The sequence below is a fragment of the Rhinatrema bivittatum genome, chromosome 5 (assembly GCF_901001135.1).
Source record: "Rhinatrema bivittatum chromosome 5, aRhiBiv1.1, whole genome shotgun sequence".
Classification (NCBI taxonomy): Eukaryota; Metazoa; Chordata; class Amphibia; order Gymnophiona; family Rhinatrematidae; genus Rhinatrema; species Rhinatrema bivittatum.
The window spans coordinates 33,110,067-33,133,955 of record NC_042619.1 but is presented as its reverse complement, the minus strand read 5'-3'; the positions used below and the strand labels follow the sequence as shown (position 1 = coordinate 33,133,955).

General features: G+C 42.6%; 1 long non-coding RNA gene across 1 annotated transcript in view; it reads right to left on the bottom strand.

Annotated features, from left to right (window-relative positions):
* Nucleotides 1-1,248: 1,248 nt before the first annotated feature.
* The window catches only part of LOC115091728, a 38,454-nt gene continuing 15,813 nt past the window's right edge, over nt 1,249-23,889 (bottom strand). The window contains exons 2-4 of the long non-coding RNA XR_003856804.1: nt 11,793-11,890; nt 2,869-3,000; nt 1,249-1,376 (exon numbers count right to left, since the gene is read on the bottom strand). This is a non-coding gene — a long non-coding RNA (uncharacterized LOC115091728). The remainder of the gene's footprint in view (nt 1,377-2,868; nt 3,001-11,792; nt 11,891-23,889) is intronic.

The window sequence follows — 23,889 nt, the reverse complement described above, 5'->3', positions numbered from 1 at the left end:
ATAACTTTAGACCGGCTCCAAAGCAGGTCTGATGTTATCTGATTAATTTAGCTAGTTAAGGTTAAAAATCGGCTGGTCAACTTGTCCTCCCCAACTCGCCCCTGAAATGCCTTCTTTATTCGGCTACATTTTAGCCGGATAATGACTTATCCAGCCAAAATCCAGCCCAATAAGTGCTCAATATTCAAAACATTGCCATTTGGACACACGTCTTGTGGTTTGTGCGTCTAAATGGCTTTGAGTATTGATATCTTCTTTCTTCTTGCTCTCTAAGGTCTCTTAGGCTTGCAGTTCTTGTCAGTGCAGTTACTTCCTCCAGGCTGAAGCAGCTCTGCCTGCTCCTCGCTTCCTACCAGAAACCCTTTTCATACACAGGGCCTGAGGTATTCCGATTTTATCCCAGAATGAGAAGACAGCCTTTATAAACTGGGCTCTTAATTAGCGGGTTTTAGTTAATAGGTAACCACAGCAATACTGTGATATTCCCCCACCAATAAAGCTCAGTTCATTCCTGATTGGCCTAGCCTTGTCCCCTGCTATCAGTATCTATACAACAGTGTGCCATCTGTTTGCTTTCGCCTCCTTTTTCAAAAACAGGCCATGTAGACGTAGCGCATGAGGACACTGAGACCCTACCTCACTGGGTGACCCATTTTTTTTTCTATCAGGGAACGTCCCTTAAGAATCCGGTAAAGAATATCATCAAATCCATCCAGAGAGTAAAAGCTTGCTCCTTGCTTACTATTCCATATCCAGCTTGACCAGAATTCCCAGCAATCACCTTAAGTCTTTATTTAAGGAAAGTAGATTGAAAAGTTTAGAAGAATCTCGTGCTTGGAGAAGAATCTCTACAGCTGATGCATCTGCAACAAGGGCTCTGTCCCTTGACTTCTCCAAACATGCTGCTCCAGCTCTTATCTTTTCAGACTCCAGGTATTATGTACAGAATATACAAGATAATCCTGTGTTTTAAGGTGAGGAACACTAAAGCTATTTTTTGTTGATTAAACTTGGTATCAGTTAAGACCCAGCCACAAGGCCTCAGTTAATAAGTTCCTTTGATGCTTGGGAGGCACATTCAGCATCACTGCATTTCTGAAACATGCTGGGAGCCTAAGCCTTGCTATTAGAAATAAAAGAGTGATTAAGAAGAAGATAAGCTTATGGCCACTGTCTGCATTTTTTATTTTTATTTTTTTTACAAAGTCATTATGATCCTGTTGCAAATTTCTTTCTTAGAGTCTGTCAGAAAATCTTCAGTATATCAGACCTTCCAGGGAAACCAGAAAATCCTGCTCCATTTTTAGTTTTTGTTACGCAGCAAAGTTGCAAAAAAAAATCCCGTCTGGCAGTGTTTTAGAGTTCTCCTTGGGTGCCTGTAGAAAAGAAGCATGAAAGATTGTTTAGCCCATGCGGCCGATTTTCAAAAGGTTTAACCGGCTAAGTTCGGGAGTTAAGCTGGATAAAAATTCCTCTGCTCCCCTCCCCTGCTAAATTTCACCACCTAGAATCAACAGGTAGCCAAATCTGGATGGGCCCAAAAAAAAAAAAAAAAGAGAGAGAGAGAGGTGACTCGGGGGATAGTCCCAAGGCAGGTTTACAAATTAGCTGGGCAGTTCTGGCTGCACAAATAGCTCTCGCTAATATACAGCCCGATCCAGTAAAGTCCGTGGGAGAGCGGACTAACGCCCGCTCTCCCGGCGCGCGCACCGGCCCCTCGCCGGTGCGAGCAATCCAGTATTTAAATTAGGCGACGCGGTGCAAACGAGGAAAAGGAGGCGCTAGGGACACTAGCGCGTCCCTAGCGCTTCCTTTTGGCCTGGAGCGGCGGCTGTCAGCGGGTTTGACAGCCGACGCTCAATTTTGCCGGCGTCGGTTCTCGAGCCCGCTGACAGCCACGGGCTCGGAAACCGGATGCCGGCAAAATTGAGCGTCCGGTTTTCGGCCCGACAGCCGCGGGCCGAATTCAAAAATTTTTTATTTTTTTTTTACTTTTTTTTACTTTTGGGGACCTCCGATTTAATATCGCTATGATATTAAGTCGGAGGGTGCACAGAAAAGCAGTTTTTACTGCTTTTCTGTGCACTTCCCTGGCGCCGGAAGAAATTAGCGCCGACCTTTGGGCGGCGCTAATTTCTTAGAGTAAAATGTGCGGCTTGGCTGCACATTTTACTTACTGGATCGCTCGGGAATACCTAATAGGGCCATCAACATGCATTTGCATGTTGAGGGCGCAATTAGGTGCCACGGGTGGGCCGCGTGTTTTCCTCCCCTTACTGAATAAGGGGTAAGGGAAAACACGCGTCCAGAGCAGGGTGACAGTGCGCTCCGACGGAGCACACTTTACTGGATCGACCTGATAGCCAGGCAAACCCTGACCAGCTGTATTTGGCTGAAAATTCATCAAGAGAGAATCCTGTAACATTAAGGGATTCTATTTCCCACGTTTGAGAATCAGATGACTTAGCATATTTGTGATTTTGTGGTTTTTTTTCCCCCTGTCCTTTTTGTCCTGATTCTCTTTTTCTTGGTTTTGCTTTTTTTTTTCTTTTCGTTTCTTCTGACACACACACACACCCCAGCGTTTTCTCTCTCTATCCCCATCTCTTTTTCTGTTTCTCATTGTCCTTCCACTCTTCACACTGCCTCTGGGTCTTCTCTCCTACTCTTTGTTTCTCTCTCATCTCTTCCCTTTCCCTACTCCCTTCTCTATCTCCTTTCTTTTTTCTATTTCTTCCTCTGTTTTCCCCCGTCTGCCCCTGTTTCACAAATGTTTCTGTCTGAAATTAATTTCATGCACAACATAGAAAGTAATTTTCTTATAATGTAATAAAGTTCTCTGGCAGAGATAGAAAATAATGCAAATACCTTTTAGTATCATCCACTTTTCTGTTATCTCTATTGCTTTTTCTTCCTTTTCTCATCTGCTTTCTTTCCGTCTTATAGCTGGCTTTTTTTTCTGTCGTTTTTATTCTCTTACTTCCTATCTTTTTATAACACCTGTGAAGGCCAATTAGTTTCAGTCACCTTGTCGCTTGTTTATATTAATGAACAATAAACTCTGCAGTTTTTCATAATTTCTTTTGATTCCCATAAACCTTTAAATCACAAAGCATGCTTCCGGGATTAAACATACTGTTTGGTGTCCCAAAAAGTCTGAACAAGACTCTGTTTCAACCATTCAATTATCAATTTAAACGAAGGCTGAAATTGGATATTCAAATTACTGTTCCAATTGATGAGCGTGCCAAGCACACAGTCAAATGGTGTAAACGCTGAATGCAAATATATAGCATTTAATTATTCATATATGAATATTCTTTTATTACAGTTCTGAAACAGACTTTTTAATGCATAATTCAAACTAATAAATGTTTTGGGATCAACAGAACCAGTTATTCATCATCAACCAAATCTAAGGAATTCTGAAACTGTATTTCTATTCAGAAAGCACATGTGAAAATCAGAATAAATATACACATTGCCTCCTTGAGGGAAAGATGTTTCATGATTAGTTCTACTTTTTTAAGCTGGCTTTCCCTTCATTTGCCTCAGTCTCCCAGTTTTGCCTGCATGAGTTCACCCAATCAGTACCATTTGCAAGACTTTGCTGCCCCTTTTGCCTTCCGGTATTTGGAAGTACTATACACAATAGATTCTCAAAGCTGATCAGCACAAACCATGGTCTCTTTACTGAAACCTAATATAAGGAAAGGTGGATGTGTGAGTCCTTAATGCTGCAGCATAGTTGATGCAGCCTCATAGAAGGACCCATGATGCTTACGCTGGCAGCTGGCAAACAGACTCGATAACAGGCCAGACTGGATCTTCACCTATACCAGCTGCCTCCCCATGGATTAAGCCCTTAGGTTCTGGTGGCCGGCAGGATTTAGGCAGAGTGCTGGGACAGAGATCATAGCTAGAATACAGAGACAATTTAGACAACTGGCTTAACAGAGTCAGAAATGGGTCAAGGATGAAGCAGACAGCGGGCAAAAATAGTTGGGTGCAGGCAAAGGGTCAGGTTCAGGAAGCAGGGAATCACAGTCAGATCCAAGCAAGAGATCAAGGTACAGGCAGCAGGTGCTTGTAACCTGGATTGGCCACTGTTTGAAACAGGATGCTGGGCTTGATGAACTCTCTGTCTGACCCAGTGTGGCAACTTCTTATGTTCTTATGGTCAAGCCAAACATGTGGTCAAGATCCAGAATGACAAGCCAAGGGTAGTCATGGATACACAGAAGACACTGGAAGAAACAACAAGGAAGACAAACTGGACAGGGCTAGACTGGAATGCAAGACTGGACGAGACTGGACTGGAAGACAAAGCTAGGTGAGGCTAGATTGGAAGGCAAAGTTGGATGAGAATGGACTGGAAGGCAAGGCTGGATGAGGCCAGACTGGAAGATAAGGCTAGAATCACAAGAACACTGTAGCAACACACCCTGCTAGGCAGGAGACCCGTTGCTGAGGGGAGGAGGCCAAGTCTGGGGAGCCCTTATATAGGGCTGAGGTGCTGACATCATACGTGAGCATCATTGGAATTTTGCTGCCACAGGCCCTAAAAATAGTGTGCAGTCAGGTGCAAAGGTGCTAAAGACAGAACAGAGGAGCAGCGTTCATGGCAGTGTCCATGCTACATGAGGGTAGACTGGTGGTGTCCTGCCACGGGGAGGAATCTAGCGGCATCTGGGGTGAGTCCAGTGGCTCATGGGACCTTCCTGTGGGCTATGAATGCTAACAGTATCCCCCTCTAAAGCCCTCCCAGTTCTCTGGCTCTGGGTCCATAAAGAAATCTCCCGTGTTTCCATGGCCAAATCAGGAAGCCAGTAGGTTCAGTACTGGCTCACAGAAACTTCGCCCCTGAAAGTACTCATCTTGGCAGAATCACTGTGTCACAGCACCCCAGGCAAGCATTGGATGAAGGTACCCACTAGCCCATAGATGAAGAGGACAGGAATCCAAATACAAGCAAACAACTTTGGGAAGGTTTGAATCTCCTGTATCAAGACTTGGGACGAGTTGGTAATTAGCAACGTCCATGAGGGCGGTGGGTGGAGTAAGCAAATCATGAACCAGAGTCTTTGCCAGGGAGATTCCAGGTTGAACTTTGGGCAGACCCCTTTCTTGGCAGCGGGGACCTCAACCAGAAATCTGAAGAGTTTGCCAGTCAACTTCAGGCTGGCGTTGACAAAGCTAGAGCAGACCTAGAATGATGTTTGTTTGTTTGTTTATTTATTTAAAACATTTATATGCCGTTTTTACAATAAAAATATTGGTCAAAGTGGTATATAATAAAATTAAAAACAATAACGGGTTTTAAGATAGAAAAAAAGGTACATACATAAAATTATAAATAAGTAAGATTAAAAATAAGAAAAATTAAATAGAAATCTTAGAAAGTAGAAGGAAGCGAATAGAGAAGAATATTGGCAATGTCTGAGCAAAATGACTAATGTAAGGGGCTAAGTGTGTTCTGTAGACGGGTAATCAAATGCTTTTGAAAATAGGTATGTTTTTAGAGATTTTTTTAATTCCTTAGCATTTGTAATTTGACAGAGCATAATTAGTAAGAAGTTCCACAAAACTGGACTGGCGACAGAGAAAGCTCTTTTTCTGGTAATATCTAATCTGTCTAATCGAATGGGTGGAACATCTAATAAGTTTTGTTTAATGATCTTAAATGTCTAGATGGTTTATAAATCCGGAGAATGAAGCAGAGCCAAATTGAGGAAGGATTATGTAAAAGAGAATGAATGATAGATAATATATTGCAAGTGATTCTGAACTTAATAGATAACAGATGCAGAGAAAATATGATTGGTTTAATGTGATTTTTTTGAGGGTGAATCAAGCAAGATACAAGCAGCTGAATTTTGGATTAGTTGTAGAGGTCGAATTGCGGAATCTAGAAGTCCTAGATAAACTGCATTACGGTAATCGAGGCCCGAGAAAATTAGAGATTGAAGTACAATGCGAAGAAAAGGAAAGGACATAAGCATTTAAGCATATGTAATTTGAATAAAGGAGTTTTTGACAGTCTGAGAGATGTGTTGTGATAAAGAAAGGTCTGAATTTAGCAGTTCACCTAAGTTTCAAGCTTGAGATAAGATGGGTATGAAAGTACCATTTATCTGTAGATGAGGTGGTGGGCCATTTGAGGGGTTAGCAATAGCAATTGAGGTTAAATAAACAATTTCTGTTTTGTTGGGGTTTAGCTTAAGATGACTGTATGAAAGCCAACTGTTAACAGTGTTTATATATAAAGCGATAGTGGAGAGTGTGTCTGACCTTGAGGATTTGTATGGAACGAAAAACTGAATATCGTAATTGTTTTAGGTAGAGAGATCTGTTCCCCATGTAGGGTGGTAGTCTGCATGGACAGGGGAATCATGGACTTCAAAAGACACCCAGGTAAAGGATCACCATGGACTGATGAAATTGTGATTGCAGAATCTAAGGGAACTGTTGAAATTCCAAAATGCTGTACCAGAGACTATTTGTAAAATTTCCTCCAACTCCGGTGTCAAGGAATGCTTGAGCGTTAATGTGGGTGTCTCCAAATTAGACATACAGGTACAATAAATTTGGGAGATATGCAGGGGTGGCCTAGGATGGTCTCTTGCTCCACACCAAGATTCAGGAGTCTTTCTGGCTTGACTGGGCAACAGTCAGCGAAGTGCTTTAATGTACCACAATACAAGCACAATTGGAGCCAACGACGCCTCTGCTTCTCGTCTAAAGATAGCTTGAAACAATCCACCTATATAGGCTCTTCTTGGAAGCTAGCAGGTTCTGAAGACAGCATGGATTCCACAAGCTACTGGAAGTTGGGTACCAGGATGCTGGTTTTTACGTCCGTCGATCTCAGACGGCTGCGACCACTAATGCTCACCTCTTTCTTTTCTGCCTTCTCATTTCCTGGAAGAGTGGCGGCCTCCGCCAACCACCGCCAACCTGCCTGGTGTTCCTGGGACGGTGTGGGTGCTGCCGACCGCCATCTTGAAACAGGAATTACCTAGTTGCATGAGTGTGCATGGGCCACCTTTGTATACGTCATGGCAGGAACCTCGGGGGCGTCCTCTCCAGATGATGTCATCTACCTGCTGTACTTAAGCTGGCTGGCCCTATGCTTCTACGAGTTAGCAAGGAATTCCCTCATTGCTGAATTCCGCTCCATTCCTGGACTTCCGATTCCAGACTCTACACTTGGCGTGAGTCGCTCCGGGTACCCGCTCCTCAGGGGCCCTACCTCGTCTCCGGCTACCCACTCCTCGGAGTGCCTTCTGCCTTGGACTTCTTTGATCCCGCTCCCCGGGATCTCTCCTGGAACTATCTACTGTGAGTACCTTTCTGCTACGAACTTCATCTGTACCCAACCTCCTCGTGAGATCCTCTTCGGTGTACCCCGTGCCTCGGGCCACTACTGCTTCATCCCCAGTAGGAGTCACTCCAATATATCCTGTGCTGCAGGCCATTACTACACCATCGCTACAGGATCCTCTTGGGGTTCCTGCACCTCAGACGACCATCTCTTCACTACTACTGAGACATCTTTTCGGCGTACCCCGCTCTGCGGGCCACTACTGGATCTTCTCATCGGAGGTATCATCACTGGGGTATTCCCCTCTACTCTGAACTGTACTTACTGCACCTCCCGCTCCGCAGGCTATGCCTTTCTTCTTTCTTAATCTACCATAATTACACACTCCAGCTCAAAATTACATCTACCAAAATTACATCTACCATAATTACACACTCCAGCTCAAAATCCCGTTCAACCTCCACTCCTCCACCAGACCAATCAGAACTGCCTACAAAGGATCCCTTCATACACCCCATGCCAAATCCACACTTCACCCCTCAATATGGAAACGGGCATTCTCCACAGCCGGACCCGCTCTTTGGAACTCACTACCACCAGAGCTCCGCCAGGAACAATGTCCATTCACCTTCAGAAAGAAACTGAAGACCTGGCTATTCGAACAAGCCTACCCATAATTGGCCTAGCCTCAAATAATTCCAAGACACTAATTCTGTCTCCTATTGCAGTCTTCTATTGAGATCCTCAAGATCCGATTCATTTCCGTTTATCGTATTCCCAACAAATTACCTGATGTCAATTCATTGTTATCGCTATAGCTATATCCATTTAAGTTATTCTCACTTTTATACTAGCTCTATGTTAAAATAAGTTTACATTTCCAATTTGTTCCAAGTTATCCACCCTGTTATATAACTTTTCTTCGCCTATTTAACTGGTTTTCCCTTGTTTGATGTAAACCGGTATGATAAGACATTGTCTTGAAGATCTGTATATTAAAATCTAGTAAATAAATTAATTAATTAATTAATAAAAACTCCATTCCACAGCTGTGTCTAATAACACTGAGACCACTTCTACCAACGGTGAGGCTCATAGGGCTCCTCCCTGAGGGCAGAGACACCTCTCACCTCGGCCCAGGGTTCACATTTTTACAAAGATATAACAAGCCTCTCTCTTTGGCATGTTCTTGGAACCTCAGGTCCAATCGTACAGCTAGGATAAACAGGCCTCCCGAGCAGCCAGTTCATCTTTAATGTGATCTGAGAGTCCTTGGCAAAAACTCCAATCAAGCCTGTCACTGCCTCATTGACGTTCAGAGGCTAAGGTGCAGAAATGCACAGCATATTCTCCCACCAACTGGGAGCCTTGCTGCATATTCTCCCACCAACTGGGAGCCTTGCTTAATCTGTAGGATTTCTGATGCCTTGGAGGTTATGTTCATCGAACATCTTTCAAAACTCTCATAGAAAGCATGCCAGGTTCCCCAAGATTGGATCATCCCTTTCCCAAAGGGGTGAGGCCCAAACCAGCATGGTGCCGCCCAGCAATGAAAGAATATAAGTTACCTTGACTCAGTCTGTTGAATATAAGGGTGCCTGCAACTCAAATTGCATCCAACATTGGTTGAGAAAGCCCCAGCATTTTAGGGGATCCCCTTCATACCTAGAAGGTGAGGCAGATGAAGGGTGGAAGTACTAGGCTGGGCCGGCATAGTCAGAACTGGCATAACAGGAAGTGGAGGGGCAGTCATGCCCCACAGGAAGCTGGTGATTTGATCCAGTTGATTTTACTGCTGTCGCAACTGGTGGGCTATCACAGCCAGGACAGAGACCTGGAACAAATTTGATGAGCTCATGGCCTCAGCAACTTGTAAGGAGAGGTGGGTGTGTGAGTCCTTAGTGCTGCAGCATATTTGACGTAATCTCAAAGAAGAACCTACGAGGACTATACCAGCAGCTGGCGAACAGACTCAATAACAGGCCAGACTGGAGCTTCATCTATATCAGCCACCTCCCCTTGGGTTCTGATGGCTGGCAGGATTTAGGCAGGGCCCTGGGGCGGAGATTGTAGCTAGAGTCCAGAGACAATTAAGGCAGAAGCTTAACACAATCAGAAATGGGCCAAGGTCGAGGCAGGCAGCGGGCAAGAATAATTGGGTCCTCGCAGAGGGTCGGGTCCAGGCAGCAGGGAATCGTAGTCAGGTCCATGCAAGAGGTCAAGATCTGGAGTGACAAGCTGAGGGTGGATGTGGACACACAAAAGACACTGGAAGAAACAACAAGGAAGACAAGCCAGATGGGGCCAGACTAGAAGGCAAGGCTGGATATTTAAGGGCTCCCTGAACTTCCTCTTCTCGCCTCAACAATGAGTCTCCTGCCTAGCAGAATGTTTTGCTACAGCATTCCTGCAATTCCAGCCTTGACTTCCAGTCCAGCTCACCCAGCCTTGCCTTCAGTTCAGCCTCGCCCAGTCTTGCCAATTGGTTTGGCATATTCTGCTAGGCAGGAGACCTGTTGCTGAGGCGAGGAGGGGAAGTCTGGGGAGCCCTTATATAGTGCTGAAATGATGATATCTTCAGGGAGTGCTGCGGGCATTTTCCCACTATGGGCCCTTTAAGTAGCACACGGTTGGGCATGCGCGCACCTAATGAAGACCAGAGGAGTGACAGTCATGGAAGTGTCACATGAGGGGAGACTGATGGTGTCCAGCTGCGGGGAGGAGTCTGCAAGTGTCTGGAATGAGTCCAGGGACTTGGAGGGCCTTCCCGCAAGCCATGAATCCTAACACCTAAAACAGCTCTCATAAATTACGTATTTGCAAAATGTTATGCACCAACAGCTAAAAGTACACAATTTAAGTTTTTGCCCTTGCAAAGTTTGCCAAACAAAGCCATTGCTTTTCTACATATGTGTAGAAGCATGTGAGCATTACACTTATGATTTTCCATTACACAAGAATTCAGTACTATTTACATTATAACATAGGAAGTGTTTTTGCCAAAAGGTGAAAAATGATTACTTCTAATTAAATTGTTCGCTAAGCAAAAATGTTAACTTTTAACACATCCTTTCTTCATAACATGCAAACCCAGGTGCAAGGGGAAATAAATAGAATTCTATGGGGCATTTTATATGTAAAGGGAAATTGCCTTGTGCACATTGGGGCAGATTTTAAAACCTGCGCGCGGGCGCAGATTTGTTCGCACAACCTTGCGCGAACAAATCTACGCCCAATTTTATAACATGCGCATGCAGCCGCGCGCATGTTATAAAATCCAGGGTCGGCGTACGCAAGGGGGTGCACAATTGTGCAACTTGCACACGCCGAGCCGTGCAGCCTGCCTCCGTTCCCTCCAAGGCCGCTCTGAAATCAGAGCGGCCTCGGAGGGAACTTTCCTTCCGCCCCCACCCCACCCCCCGCACCTTCCCCTCCCTTAACCTTTCTAACCCGCCCCCCAGCCCTACCTAGAACTCCCCCCCTTATCCTTGTTGAAGTTACGCCTGCCTCCCAGCAGGCGTAACTTACGCGCGCTGGCCAACAGCCGGCCCACAATCCCAGGCACAGCAACAAATGGACGCTGTGCCTGAAGGCTCAGGTCCCGCCCCGTACCCCGGACCGCCCCAGACCTCCCCTGCCCCTTTTTGCAAGCCCCAGGACATACGAGCGTCCCGGGGCTTGAGCACACCACCGAGCCTATGCAAGATAGGCTTGGTGCGTGCAGGGGCAGCTTTTCGGGGGTTACGCGCGTATCTTATGCACGTAACCCTTTGAAAATCCTCCCCGTTATGAACTGTGCCCCTAAAATCCAAGAGGACAGCATAACAGAGAAACATGCTTACCAACATCAGTGGTTGCCAAAACTATTTATTTACAACCATTATACTAGCAAAAATACCAAATAGATTTCAAGTTTTCCACCCACTTTTCCAACTAATACTAAAGGCAACTTACAGAATTAATAATTCAGGTACAATAAGTACATGCACCAAGAACGTTATGTTTAAGTAGGGTACCTGAAGTAGTGGGAGATAAAGTGACTTAGCTACGTTTTACAAGGAGCATCAGCCGAAGAAGTAAGATATGAACCATGGTTTCCCATCCATTGCTTTAACCACTAGGCCACTCCTTCACCAGATCACTACTTGGTACAAAGCTTAGGAGATATAGATAAAAAAAAGGGCAGGTTACTATAACGCCCCCCTTGACCGCTTACCTCTTAGGGTATTCCTGGGTCCGGGACTGACCTGGCAGATCCCCTCCCTGAGTTTCTGACTCATCTATTCAATGATCATTTAGGCACCTTCACAGTAAGGGATCTGGCAACCTTTTCAATCTCATTCTGGGTTTCCTGGGCTGGTGGCAAGTTACATAGTTGCATTGTCCTCATTTTTTTCTCTGCTGTAGTTCACTTAAATGGTAGCATGCTCTTTAACCTCTGTCTCCCTTGGGAAGTAGGTTTCATTACCTTATATCCTTAGCCAGTATCCAGGAGATCCAGGTCGTTCAATCCTCAATATGTTGGCTCAATTTTGGATTTCATAAGGGCACTTGAGGGGTACAGTTCTATAGATAAAAGTGACACAAAGAGGCCTATATAATAAAACTCTAGTTAAAAAAAGTTTTAGAAAGCAATGTTTATGAGTACATTACAACTTAATAGGTAAGGTAATTTTCGAAAGCATTTTCATGGGTGAAACAGTGCTTTACCAGCAGAAATGGTTTGTTATAAAATTGTTTGCCAGATACGCATATAAACTGAGTGAAGGCATTTCTGGGGGCAAAGCTGAAGAGGGGTTTGGACTTACAAACATACTTTTGGATTTTCAAAAGCATGTACACTTTTTCTCAGTGCATTTTCGTCGATTCAGTTGAGTGCAGGTAGTTTTGGGGGGATAAGTTTTCAAAGTGAACACACGCAAATAAGTTTGCTTCAAATATCGGTGTAACTTATGCACATTTTTACCAATTTTCTTATGTAGACTGCTACAAAATTACCCTCTTAAAAGTGAATTTTAAAAACGATATGCGGGCCAAAACTGGGAGCTGCACGCGCATATATCGCTTATTTGTGCCTGGCCAATTTTATAAACTTGCCACATACGTGCACAAATACCGATCCACAAATATCTCGCATCGGGGGAAAAAAGGAGTGTTCTGGGGTGGATCATAGGTGTTATGGGGTGGGGCCAAGAGATATGCATGTCTGTAGTGAAGCGAATGCGGCGCGCATCCGGTTCAATTCAGCACAAACTTACTTCTGCTATTGATGAGGTGTAAGCAAAAGTGAGCAAAAGCACTTGATTGCTCTTTCTAATAGACAATGCCACTTAGTAAGCTGGAGGAAAAGGGCATTTTCAGTATTGGGGCCCACATTGTGGAATAATCTTCCCGAGGTGTTAAAGAATCTGATATAATGAAGTTCTGGAAGGGTTAAAAAAACGCCTATTTCAAGAGGCTTATGTTGAGTAGTCTTTAAGAGCTCTGATAAGAGGTTTGTAGAAATGTATGTGTAGATGGTTTTATACAGTTTTAAGTATAATGCAAGCACTAATTTTTAAGGATGTGCATTCGTTTCATTCATTTAATTCGTTTCATATGTTTCCCATTACATGTCAATTAGATGTGCATTCGTTTCATATGTTTCATACGTTTCATATTACATGCTTGTATAGGAAATGTATGAAACGTATGAAATGAATGCACATCCCTACTAATTTTCTCAAATATAGATTACTGCAACTCCCTATTACTAGGCCTATCCTCTGGACCCTATAACCGCTACAGTTACTACAAAATGCCTCTACAAGGCTTCTATTAGAGGCAAGGAAATTTGACCACATCACCCCCTCACTGATAGCTCTGCACTGGCTGCCAGTACAAGCCAGAATCCATTATAAAGTTCTAATACTAATTTTTAACATCATCAACAACTGAAACCCTGCTTAACAGGTGTGAACCTCCAAACATACACACCACACAGCAAACGCTAAGATTGCAAAATAACTGTGCCTACAATGCGAAATACACATCTAACACAAATAAGTGACCAAATGTATTCCATAGCAGGCCCTAAACTGCAATTCGTTACTAGAGGCGTTATGTCTGTTAACAGAAAGAAAGAGTTTCAAACGTGAGCAGAAGACCTGGCTCTTCAAAAATGCGTATGATCTAACATAATATATCAACATGCAGAGAACTAAATATTAGAAAAAACATAGTCAATGTTAGAAGAATGTACAAGAAATAATGAGTAATATAAAGTATCCAAAGACAACTCTAATGCACTAAGGGGTAGATTTTAAAAGGTGCGGACTGGGAGAGAACTTTTCAACCCACCTAACTGACCTTCTTCCTCCTCTCCTCCCCACCCCCTATCCCTATCCCTATCCTATCTAACCCCAAATTTTTTATTTTACCTTTTGCTCCTCTTCAGGAGCAGTAGCAACTTGTGCGTGCCAGCAGCCTGCTGGCGTGCGCTTTCCCAGCACTGTGGCAAATGGCCGCTGTACCGACTGCCTCCAGCCCCGCCCATCCCCACTTCCGAACCACTCCTCCCCACCTCTAGGCCTGGCACTTCTGCGTGTAACAGGGGTTACGCATGTGACCGGGCTCCTCTGAAAATGCATGCAGTGCATGCAAGGCCTGGCCACGCACATAACACCAATTTTTTACGCACGTGGCCATTTTAAAATTCGGCTGTATGTGTTTTGTTGACCTATAATACGAATGTTGCTTTTGTAAACCATTGTGATCATCTTTTGGAATGACGGTATATAAAACGCTTAAATAAATAAATATAATGTTCTTTTTATTATGTAAAGTATGTATTTTTAAATTGTTTTTACCTTGTTGTACTCCGCATCGGACAGAATCTCTCAGAGACAGTGAAATAAAAATCTTGTAAATAAATAAATAAGGAGGCCATTTTAGATTTGCAGGTGGTTAAGCACACAAGTTACACTAATTTCCAAAGCAAATGTATATGTCAGTTTGTTTTGAAAATTATCCCAGCAAAATGGTGTGCACACAATTACACCTGCTATTTGGTGCACATAGTTTTTGCCAAGAGAATTTATACACAACCTTATAAAAAAAAAAGAAAAAAAAGAATGTTCCCAGGTCCCAATCTCACCCAAACTCTGCCACCCAGAATGCCTCTCCCCTATAGGCATAAATACATTGTGGGTGCACAATTTTACAGGCATTTTGGTCACGCCGTTTTGTAAAGGGAGATTTCTGCAAGTAAATCACCACTGAAAAAGTCCTTTTGAAAGTTATCTCCTGAAGTGCAAGAGCTGAAGCCTTGATAACATCTGGGTAAAACATTGCCATTCCCTAGTGAAGGGGGTGAGGAACGTCTGGTCAGGTTTTCAGGATTTTCCTAATGAATACACATGAGATAGCTTTCATGCCCTTCCCCCAATGTATCTCATGCCTATTCATCAGGGAGATCCTGGAAACCTGACTGGTGTTTGGTTCCCCACCCCTGCCCTAGTGCCTGGACTAGGTAGGTGCATCACTCATCTTTGTTTATTTAATTTGCAGACACAGTACTGACTTACAGCAATTACGAAATTTGTTATATGCCCTAATGTAAAATTAAAATGTAAAACATATGGGGGCTGCTGTGAAAGTCATTTGAATTATGTAGATTGCACATGTAAATTATATAAGCCACATGGTACATAGGCATATGGGGAGTCAATTATTAAGACACATGAAATAAACCATGTGTTACAATGTAAGACATAGGATCAGATGCATGAGAAATTGTGGTAACTAAATTTCCCTTTTGGGTGATAAAATGTACCCTACAACAAAAATAAACTCTGTCATATTAAATACTATGCAGTAAAGAGACCGGATGCCAGAGTGGCTGGAAATAAATAAATCTGACAAAGTTTCTTTCTAATAAATGGCATTTTTTCATTCTACCATACATGCTATTTAAAATGGGTTTTATTTTACTGTATATTTGCTGATTATGATCCTTATTCAATTGTACAATATCTGATGAATCCATAATTTTTATAAAAAAGAAAATCAGCATTGGCACCAGAACAACTCACTTATCCAACCCAAACAAAATAAACACTGATTTATACTAATATTTTTGTCTCTTTCTCTAACATAACATCTCTCTCTATATATCTCTATCTGTATATGTACATATGCATAAGAAATATGCTTGACTGCTGTGTGGTGGTTCTTGGTCCATGCTCTTTCATTGGTACTTACTAGGGGGCGCTCTAAACTGGATATGACATATAGTTTGCACAAAGGTCATGCTACAACACAGGAACGGGTGGCACACTTTATCCGTGCGACCGTGAGTCCTTTCAACTTCCTTGCATTGCAAATGGATTGAGGGAGCAGGAAGGCTGACCAACATTTCTTGACAAGACCATGAATGGCAGTGACTTCTGCACTTTGGATTACAAATGACAACATCGCACTGTTATGATTTGAGGGTGTGTGGACCCTTGGCCCGAGATGCGAGATGTTACTGCCTGTGGGGAGGAGCCCCACAGGTCCGCACCGCCAGGAAGCAAGGTACAGGCACAGCAGGGAGCTCTGGGCACAGTAATGGAGAGATCCCCAGGGACCAGGAGGTAACCCCCATAAGATGGCAGAGAAAGAGGGTAGTACCTGGTCAGACCCTGAAGGGAGAGGAGCCAGACAGACCGCGGATCGGAGGGCACAAGGCTAGCCTTGCAGGAGGTTCTCCGGGAAGGCAGCCCCGAGGGGCGGAGTTGTACAGCTTAGTGGGCGTAGATGTGGTGAAGTAGGCTAACCCGGATAGCAAGGAAGCCTGAACCTGATCGCTGCAGTGATGTAAGCAGGAACCCGGAGAGCCGAGGATGTCGGCAGTCTTGTGTAGATAGAACCCCGAGGAGTGGGTAGATGACAGTCACAGAAAGAATGAGAGCCCAGTCCCGAAGATCGGGGAAGCTCTGGAAAGTCTCTGGAGTTAGTAGGCATGACCCGAGGAGCGGGAGGCATCACTTGTCTTGAGTAGATGCAGGCACAACCCCGAGGAGCGGGGAAGCCTGGAAGAGGAACTCACAGGATGCCGCAGTATTCCGGGGAAGATCTGAGTAGTGGCAGCCCTTGCAGAGTAGGACCTAGGATGCGCAGAGCCAGCCGGAGGAGCGGGGTAGGCCAAAAGAGAAAGTCCCCATGAAGCGCACACTGCCCCCGAGGAGTGGGTGCCAGACAGGGTCCAGGAGCAAGGCTAGAAGCGAAGTCTCAGGAACACGAAGGCAGGAGTTGTAGACACGTACGGAACTTGTTGCCAAATCGGCTTCCTGGGGGCGAAGGTGGAGCTTAAGTACAGAGGTCCTGATGACATCATCAAACAGGGACAACCCCAAGGTTCCTGGCGAAGAGGCTTCAAAGGCGGGGCCGGTGACACGCACACCTAGGAAGGCCCAACATCATAGGAGGAAGTAGTGGCGTCCATGCCGCCATGTGGAGTCCCGAGGAACGCGGCGGTGTAGACTGGCCCGCGCTGCAAGCAGACCCAGGGAGAGCAGGAGAATGGTGCAAGATGTGAGTAGTCGTGGTCGCAACCATCTGCGACCTACAGGCATAACTCGCATAGTACAGTTTCAGTGCGGACAAGAGCCAAGATTTCTGTAAGAAACATAGTTTAATAGGGAATTGCATTTCTTTATAATGAATGCAAAAAACATGCAACAAATAAGACCATTTTTTAAGTTTGTTAAGAACATAAGAAATTGCCATGCTGAGTCAGACCAAGGGTCCATCAAGCCCAGCATCCTGTTTCCAACAGAGGCCAAACCAGGCCACAAGAACCTGGCAATTATCCAAACACTAAGAAGATCCCATGCTACTGATGCAATTAATAGCAGTGGCTATTTCCTAAGTAAACTTGATTAATAACCGTTATTGGACTTCTTCTCCAAGAACTTATCCAAACCATTTTTTGAACCCAGCTACACTAACTGCACTAACCACATCCTCTGGCAACAAATTCCACAGCTTAATTGTACATTAAGTGAAAAAGACTTTTCTCCGATTAGTCTTAAATGCGCCTCCTGCTAACTTCATGGAATGCCCCCTAGTCCTTCTATTATCCAAAATTGTAAAGAACTGATTCACATCTACTTGTTCAAGACCTCTCATGATCGTAAAGACCTCTATCACATCCCACCTCAGCCGTCTCTTCTCCAAGCTAAACAGCCCTAACCTCTTCAGCCTTTCCTCATAGGGGAGCTGTTCCATCCCCTTTATCATCTAGGTTGCCCTTCTCTGTTCCTTCTCCATTGCAACTATATCTTTTTTGAGATGTGGCGACCAGAATTGTACACAGTATTCAAGGTGTGATCTCACCATGGAGCGATACATAGGCATTATGACATTTTCCATTTTATTAACCATTCCCTTCCTAATAATTCCTAACATTCTGTTTGCTTTTTTGACTGCTGCAGCACACTGAGCCAACGATTTCAAAGTATTATCCACTATGATGCCTAGATCTTTTTCCTGGGTGGTAGCTCCTAATATGGAACCTAACATCGTGTAACTACAGCAAGAGTTATTTTTCCCTACATGCAACACCTTGCACTTGTCCACATTAAATTTCATCTGCCATTTGGATGCCCAGTTTTCCAGTCTCACAAGGTCTTCCTGCAATTTATCACAATCTGCTTGTGATTTAACTACTCTGAATAATTTTGTATCATCTGCAAATTTGATTACCAACTGACTCCCTCACAGGTTTCTTGCTTCGGATATATTTTTAAAAGTTTTTATTATGAGTTTTTGCCTCTACAGCCAACTTCATTTCAAATTCTCTCTTCGCCTGTCTTATCAATGTTTTACACTTAGCTTGATAATGCTTATGCTTTATCCTATTTTCTTCAGATGGATCCTTCTTCTAATTTTTGAAGGATGTTATTTTGGCTAAAATAGCCTCTTTCACCTCACCTTTTAACCATGCAGGTAATTGTTTTGCCTTCCTTCCACCTTTCTTAATATGTGGAATACATATGGACTGCGCCTCTAGGATTGTATTTTTAAACAATGTCCATGCCTGTTGAATACTTTTAACCTTTGCAGCTGCACCTTTCAGATTTTTTCTATTTTCCTCATTTTATCAAAGTTTCCGTTTTGAAAATTTAGTGTTAGAGTTGCAGATTTACTTATTGTTCCCCTTCCAGTTATTAGTTTAAATTTGATCATGTTATGATCACTATTGTCAAGCGGCCCCACCACCATTACTTCTCTCACCAAATCCTGTGTTCCACTAAGAATTACATCTAAAATAGCTCCCTCTCTTGTTGGTTCCTGAAACTATTGCTCCATGAAGCAATCGTTTATTACATCCAGGAACTTTATGTCTCTAGCAAGTCCTGATGTTTCATTTACCCAGTCAATATTGGGGTAATTGAAATTTAATAGCAAAAATGTGGAAACCAAAATATTTTAAATATATAGCCTAAGAAGGTGTCAGCAAGCCTGGCGTTATATGTCTTTAACATAGACACTAACCGGTCTGTTCAATCATCCACCTTCATCATCCTTTAATGCTTCAAAATCAAAAAATTAATTTTGAAGCATTAAAGGCTGATGAAGGTGGATGATTGAACAGACCGGTTAGTGTCTATGTTAAAGACATATAACGTCAGGCTTGCTGACACCTTCTTAGGCTATATATTTAAAATATTTTGGTTTCCACATTTTTGCTATTTGATTTACTGTTGTGATTGACCACTGACTCTCTTTGTATAAGTTGTGGTAATTGAAATCTCCCATTATTATTGTACTGCCAAATTAGTTAGCTTCCCTGATTTCTCTTAGCATTTCATCATCTGTCTGACCATTTTGTCCAAATGGATGGTAGTATACTCCTATCACTATACTCTTACCCAACACACATGGGACTTCCACCCATACAGATTCTACTGAGCATTTAGTCTCTTGTATGATCTTTATCCTGTTGGACTCTATACCCTCCCGGACATAAAGTGCCACACCCCCACCAATTTTATCTTCCCAATCATTGTGATATAATTTGTACCCTGATATAGCACTGTCCCATTGGTTATTCTCCTTACACCAGGTCTCTGTGATGACAATTATGTCAATCTCATCATTTACTGCTATACACTATCCCATCTTACTTCTTAGACTTCTAGCATTGGCATACAGACATTTCAAAGTGTATTTTTTGTTTGTATTAACAACCTGCTTTTCAGTTCTTAGGGATAATTTGGAAATCTTTAGTTCCGGTGATTTTTTACATATAGGCACATGGACTATGTTTGCTTTTATTGGAACCTCTCTGTTGGGATGTCCTAACTCTCCTGTTTCATTAGTATCCTTCAAGGATACATTTCTCCGAACCATGCACTGCTGAGTGACCGTCAGCTTTTCCCCTTGTTCTAGATTAAAAGCTGGTGTTCTGAATAGAATGAACAGAAAATAGTCTCCATTGAAAATACCCAAATGTTTTTCAGTAATTTTTTGTTGCTTTTTTTAAAAAAAAGGATTCCAGCAGCCTAGTGCCACTGACTAACTCCGAGTCAACTTTGTTTTACAGCCTAGCCCTGAGTAAGGCCTGGTGTCTAGGCCTAGCCCCGAGCTGGGCTCAGCCCCAAGGCCTAACTCTAGGACAGGCTCAGTACTTAGGCCTAGCCCTGGACTAGGCCCAGTGTTGAGGTCTACTCCCAGGCTAGCTCCAGAGTCTTGGCTTAGCACTTAGCCCAGCACCACAGCCTAGCCCCATGCTGGATCCTGTACAAGGGCCAGGCCCAGCACAAGGCCTAGCCCCATGCTATGCTTGGCACTGAGGCCAGGCATAGGGGTGCACTTGGTGCTGGGGCCTAGCCTTTGGGCCTGCCTGGAGTAGGCCAGGACTGAGTATTTTACAGGTGCTGGGGCCATGGAAATGCACCCCATTCATCAAAGTGACACCAGCCACATCAGTGGACTGCACCAAAATGATATTACTTCAGCGCCATTCCTAGGCAGATGGTACCATTTTTAACCAACATGGGTAGAAGCAATTGGACATTGCTCCTGCCTATTTCAATGCTGGTTCTGGGAAGGAGATAAGAGTAAAGGACCTGACTGCTGCCCATTCCAGGCTGGAAGAAAATGTGACTATCTAGATATCTTTTGAAAACTAGAAACATCAGAGCAGTATTTTCAAAGTACTAAGCCATCAAAAAATGTTGCTTGTTTTCTATAGGAAACTGTTAGATGATATAAGCAGTGACCAGCACTTCGTTCCAAAAACCCCTTACCCTTGCAGTACAGTGGCACAGAACAACATAGGCAAAGAATAACTGAAGTAGCTGGTGAAGAATGGCACCAAAATGTACCTTCAATGCCATCTCCCTGCTACACACACACACACACCCCACACCCCCCACTCCTACACCCCAAATACACCTTCCCCACAACACCTCCACAGACTCCATATACACACCGCCCCCCCCCCCCCCCCCCCCCCCCCCATCACAACCATACACACACAACCACAGCACATAACCATACACACCCCTTCTATAAATCTTTAGTGGAAAGTTACAGGGAAAAAAATGACATAAAGAAATCCAGGAAGTGAAGCAAAATTTTAGCAAAAGAAATCTCAATAATAACAAATTAGTTCTCATCCTGCTAGCAAAGTCCTTAGTATTATCAACCACTTAGAGAGATTATATAAATCGCTTAGAGAGAGATTATATCAGTTAAGCGATTAACAAATGATTGTAAATAAATAAATATAAAGAGATCCAAAATAGAACTAAGTAAGAAACAACAAATCCAATCATCCAGTAGTAAAAATAAGTAATATGCTTAGAAAAATAAACAGGCAAATAGAAAACTTATATAAACAAGTCCTGGATTCTGAATAAATATTAATTCATGCTAATGAAAGAAACATCTGAGAATCACATCCTCAGCAAGAGACACAATTTCTTTATGTGGTCGCAGGAAAGCATTTATTTATTTAAAATCTTTTCTATGCCGTCGTTCAGTATAGATCATCACAACGGTTTACAGATAGGCACGTAAAGTAAATTTAAGAGTTAAATTGGGTAATATCAATAAACATAACATAGTGCCAGCAAAATCTGGTTACATAGTTACATAATAATTAATATTTGATGAGTGTCATGAAACTTGTCCATTTATACTTGAAGGTTTACCTTACATGTAAAATACTTTTGTACTGTATATTTCCTTAAATTAGCAGTGCATTACAACACTAACAATATGTACATCTATATTAATTATGTTCTGAGAGCTGATGTTTTTTGTTTGTTGTTTTTTTTTGCCGGCTTAATTAATCTGTATTCTAATCTCCGTTCTCTTTGTGAAATGCTTGTTTGAAAAGCCAGGTTTTTAAACTTTTTTTTAAAAGTTTGAAATTTTTCTGCAGTCTAATCTCGAGGGGCATGGTATTTCATAGTGTCGGTCCTGCTAATGATAGAGCCCGCTCTCTAACTTGAGTCAGTTTTGCTGTCCTAACTGAAGGGATTGTTAGGAGGGCTTTGTTGGCCAATCTAAGATTTCTCTGTGGGATGTGCACACGCAGTGCTGTGTTCAGCAACTCCGCTTTTTCTTCATTAATTAATTTGTGTATTGTGCATAGTGTTTTGTAATGTACTCTTTGTTCTATGGGTAGCCAGTGTAATTCAGCTAGAGTTTCAGTGATGTGGTCGCTTTTCCTTTTGCCAGTAACTATTCTTGCGGCCGAGTTTTGTAAGATTTGGAGTGGTCTTATTGTTGTGTATGGTAATCCCAAAAACAGTGTGTTGCAGTAGTCCGTGCTAGCAAAAATTAGTGCTTGAAGTACTGTTTGAAAGTTTGTTGGTGTTAATAATGGTTTTAGCCTCCTGTGGACCATCAGTTTGGCGTAACCTTCTTTTACTTTCAGTGATACATGTCATTTCAGGCTGAGTTCCATGTCAATTATTACACCAAGGTTCCTTACCTTTTCGGCTAGTTCAATTTTCTGATTATTTTTTAGCATAATTGGAGTTTGTATGATCTCAATATTTTTACGTTCTAGATGTAGGAATTCAGTTTTTTCAATATTGATAACTAGTTACATTTGGTTTAGCAGTTGCTTGATAATGTCTAAGTACATGTTTGCTAGATTTACATTTTTTTCAATTGAGTCATCAATGGGTAGAACTAGTTGAATGTCATTAGCATATATATAATGAATGATTCCTAGGCCTGCTAGTAAGTGGCACAAAGGAAGTAGGTAGATATTAAAGAGCGTCGCGGACAGGGCTGATCCCTGTGGTACTCCTGTTAGTAGACTCATTTTTTCTGTCATTACGTTATTCATATGTACTTGAAAAAATCTGTTATATAGATAAGATCTAAACCAGGTAATTGTGTTGTTTTTTAGTCCTATTTCTTCTAATCTTCTTAAAAGTATGTCATGATTTACTGTATCAAAAGCTGATGACAGGTCTAATAGCACAAGAATGTAATGTTTTCCACTATCAAATCCTCTCAAAATGTTGTCTGTCAGTGATAGCAGTAGTGTTTCTGTGCTGTAATGTTTGCGGAATCCATGTTGTGAAGGGTACAGTATGTTATTGTTCTCTAGATGTTCGGCTAGCTGTTTTTGAACAGTTTTTTCTATTAGTTTTGCGATTAAAGGTAGGTTTGAAACAGGTCTGTAGTTGGTCAGGATAAGTGGGTCGCTGTTTTTTTTCTTTATGATTGGTTTGATGATTGCAGCTTTAAGTATATTTGGCTTGTTCCTTCCGCTGATGATAGGTTTATAATCTTTGTTAGTACTGGGGAAGCTGAGTTAGCTAGTTTTTTTATGCCCATTGTAGGTAAGGTGTCAATTATATGTGGGGCAGGATTTAATTTTTTTAGCATGGATTCCACTTCCAGATTTGATATCTCGTCAAATGTAGTCCATTGTGTTACATTCAATTGGTTGGAGTAAAACAATTCATAATCTGTCCCATGATAGTTTACCCTACATTTATCAAGAAACCTTCATGAGAACCTCTCTTAAATATCTATAGTCTGCTGCCTTGTCAAAAGAAATTTCTTTCTGCAGACTTGAGTGAGTCAAGAGATGGTAGAAAGCATTAATATGTTACCTCTAAAGGACTGTTCTGTTAGTTTAAAAAAAATCATTAGGGATGTGCATTTGTTTGAATCAAGTGGGGGACAGCGAATGAGTCCATGTTTTGGTTTGGCCTCTTTCTGAAATGAATGGATGGTGAGTCTGAAAAAACACAAAAATTATTGTTTTGTTTTTGGATCCTTTATAGTCTGTGAGGCAAGAAAAACTGCAAAATTTTCTCTTGAAGCTAGCCTGAGTGGAGCAGGGGTAAGAAAAGGCAAAGAAGGAAGAGGACCAATGAAGGAGAAGCATTCTTTAAACCAGTCTATCCTAATGTGACCTCGTCATTATTTTTTAAACCTGATAGCTAAATATAACTTTGAGCAGTCACTATTTTATGCTCAGTCATTTCTCTGTTGGATTTTAGACAGAGAAGTTCTGATTTAGAAGCTCTTTCTCAGATTGGAAGGAAAAGTTTAGAAAA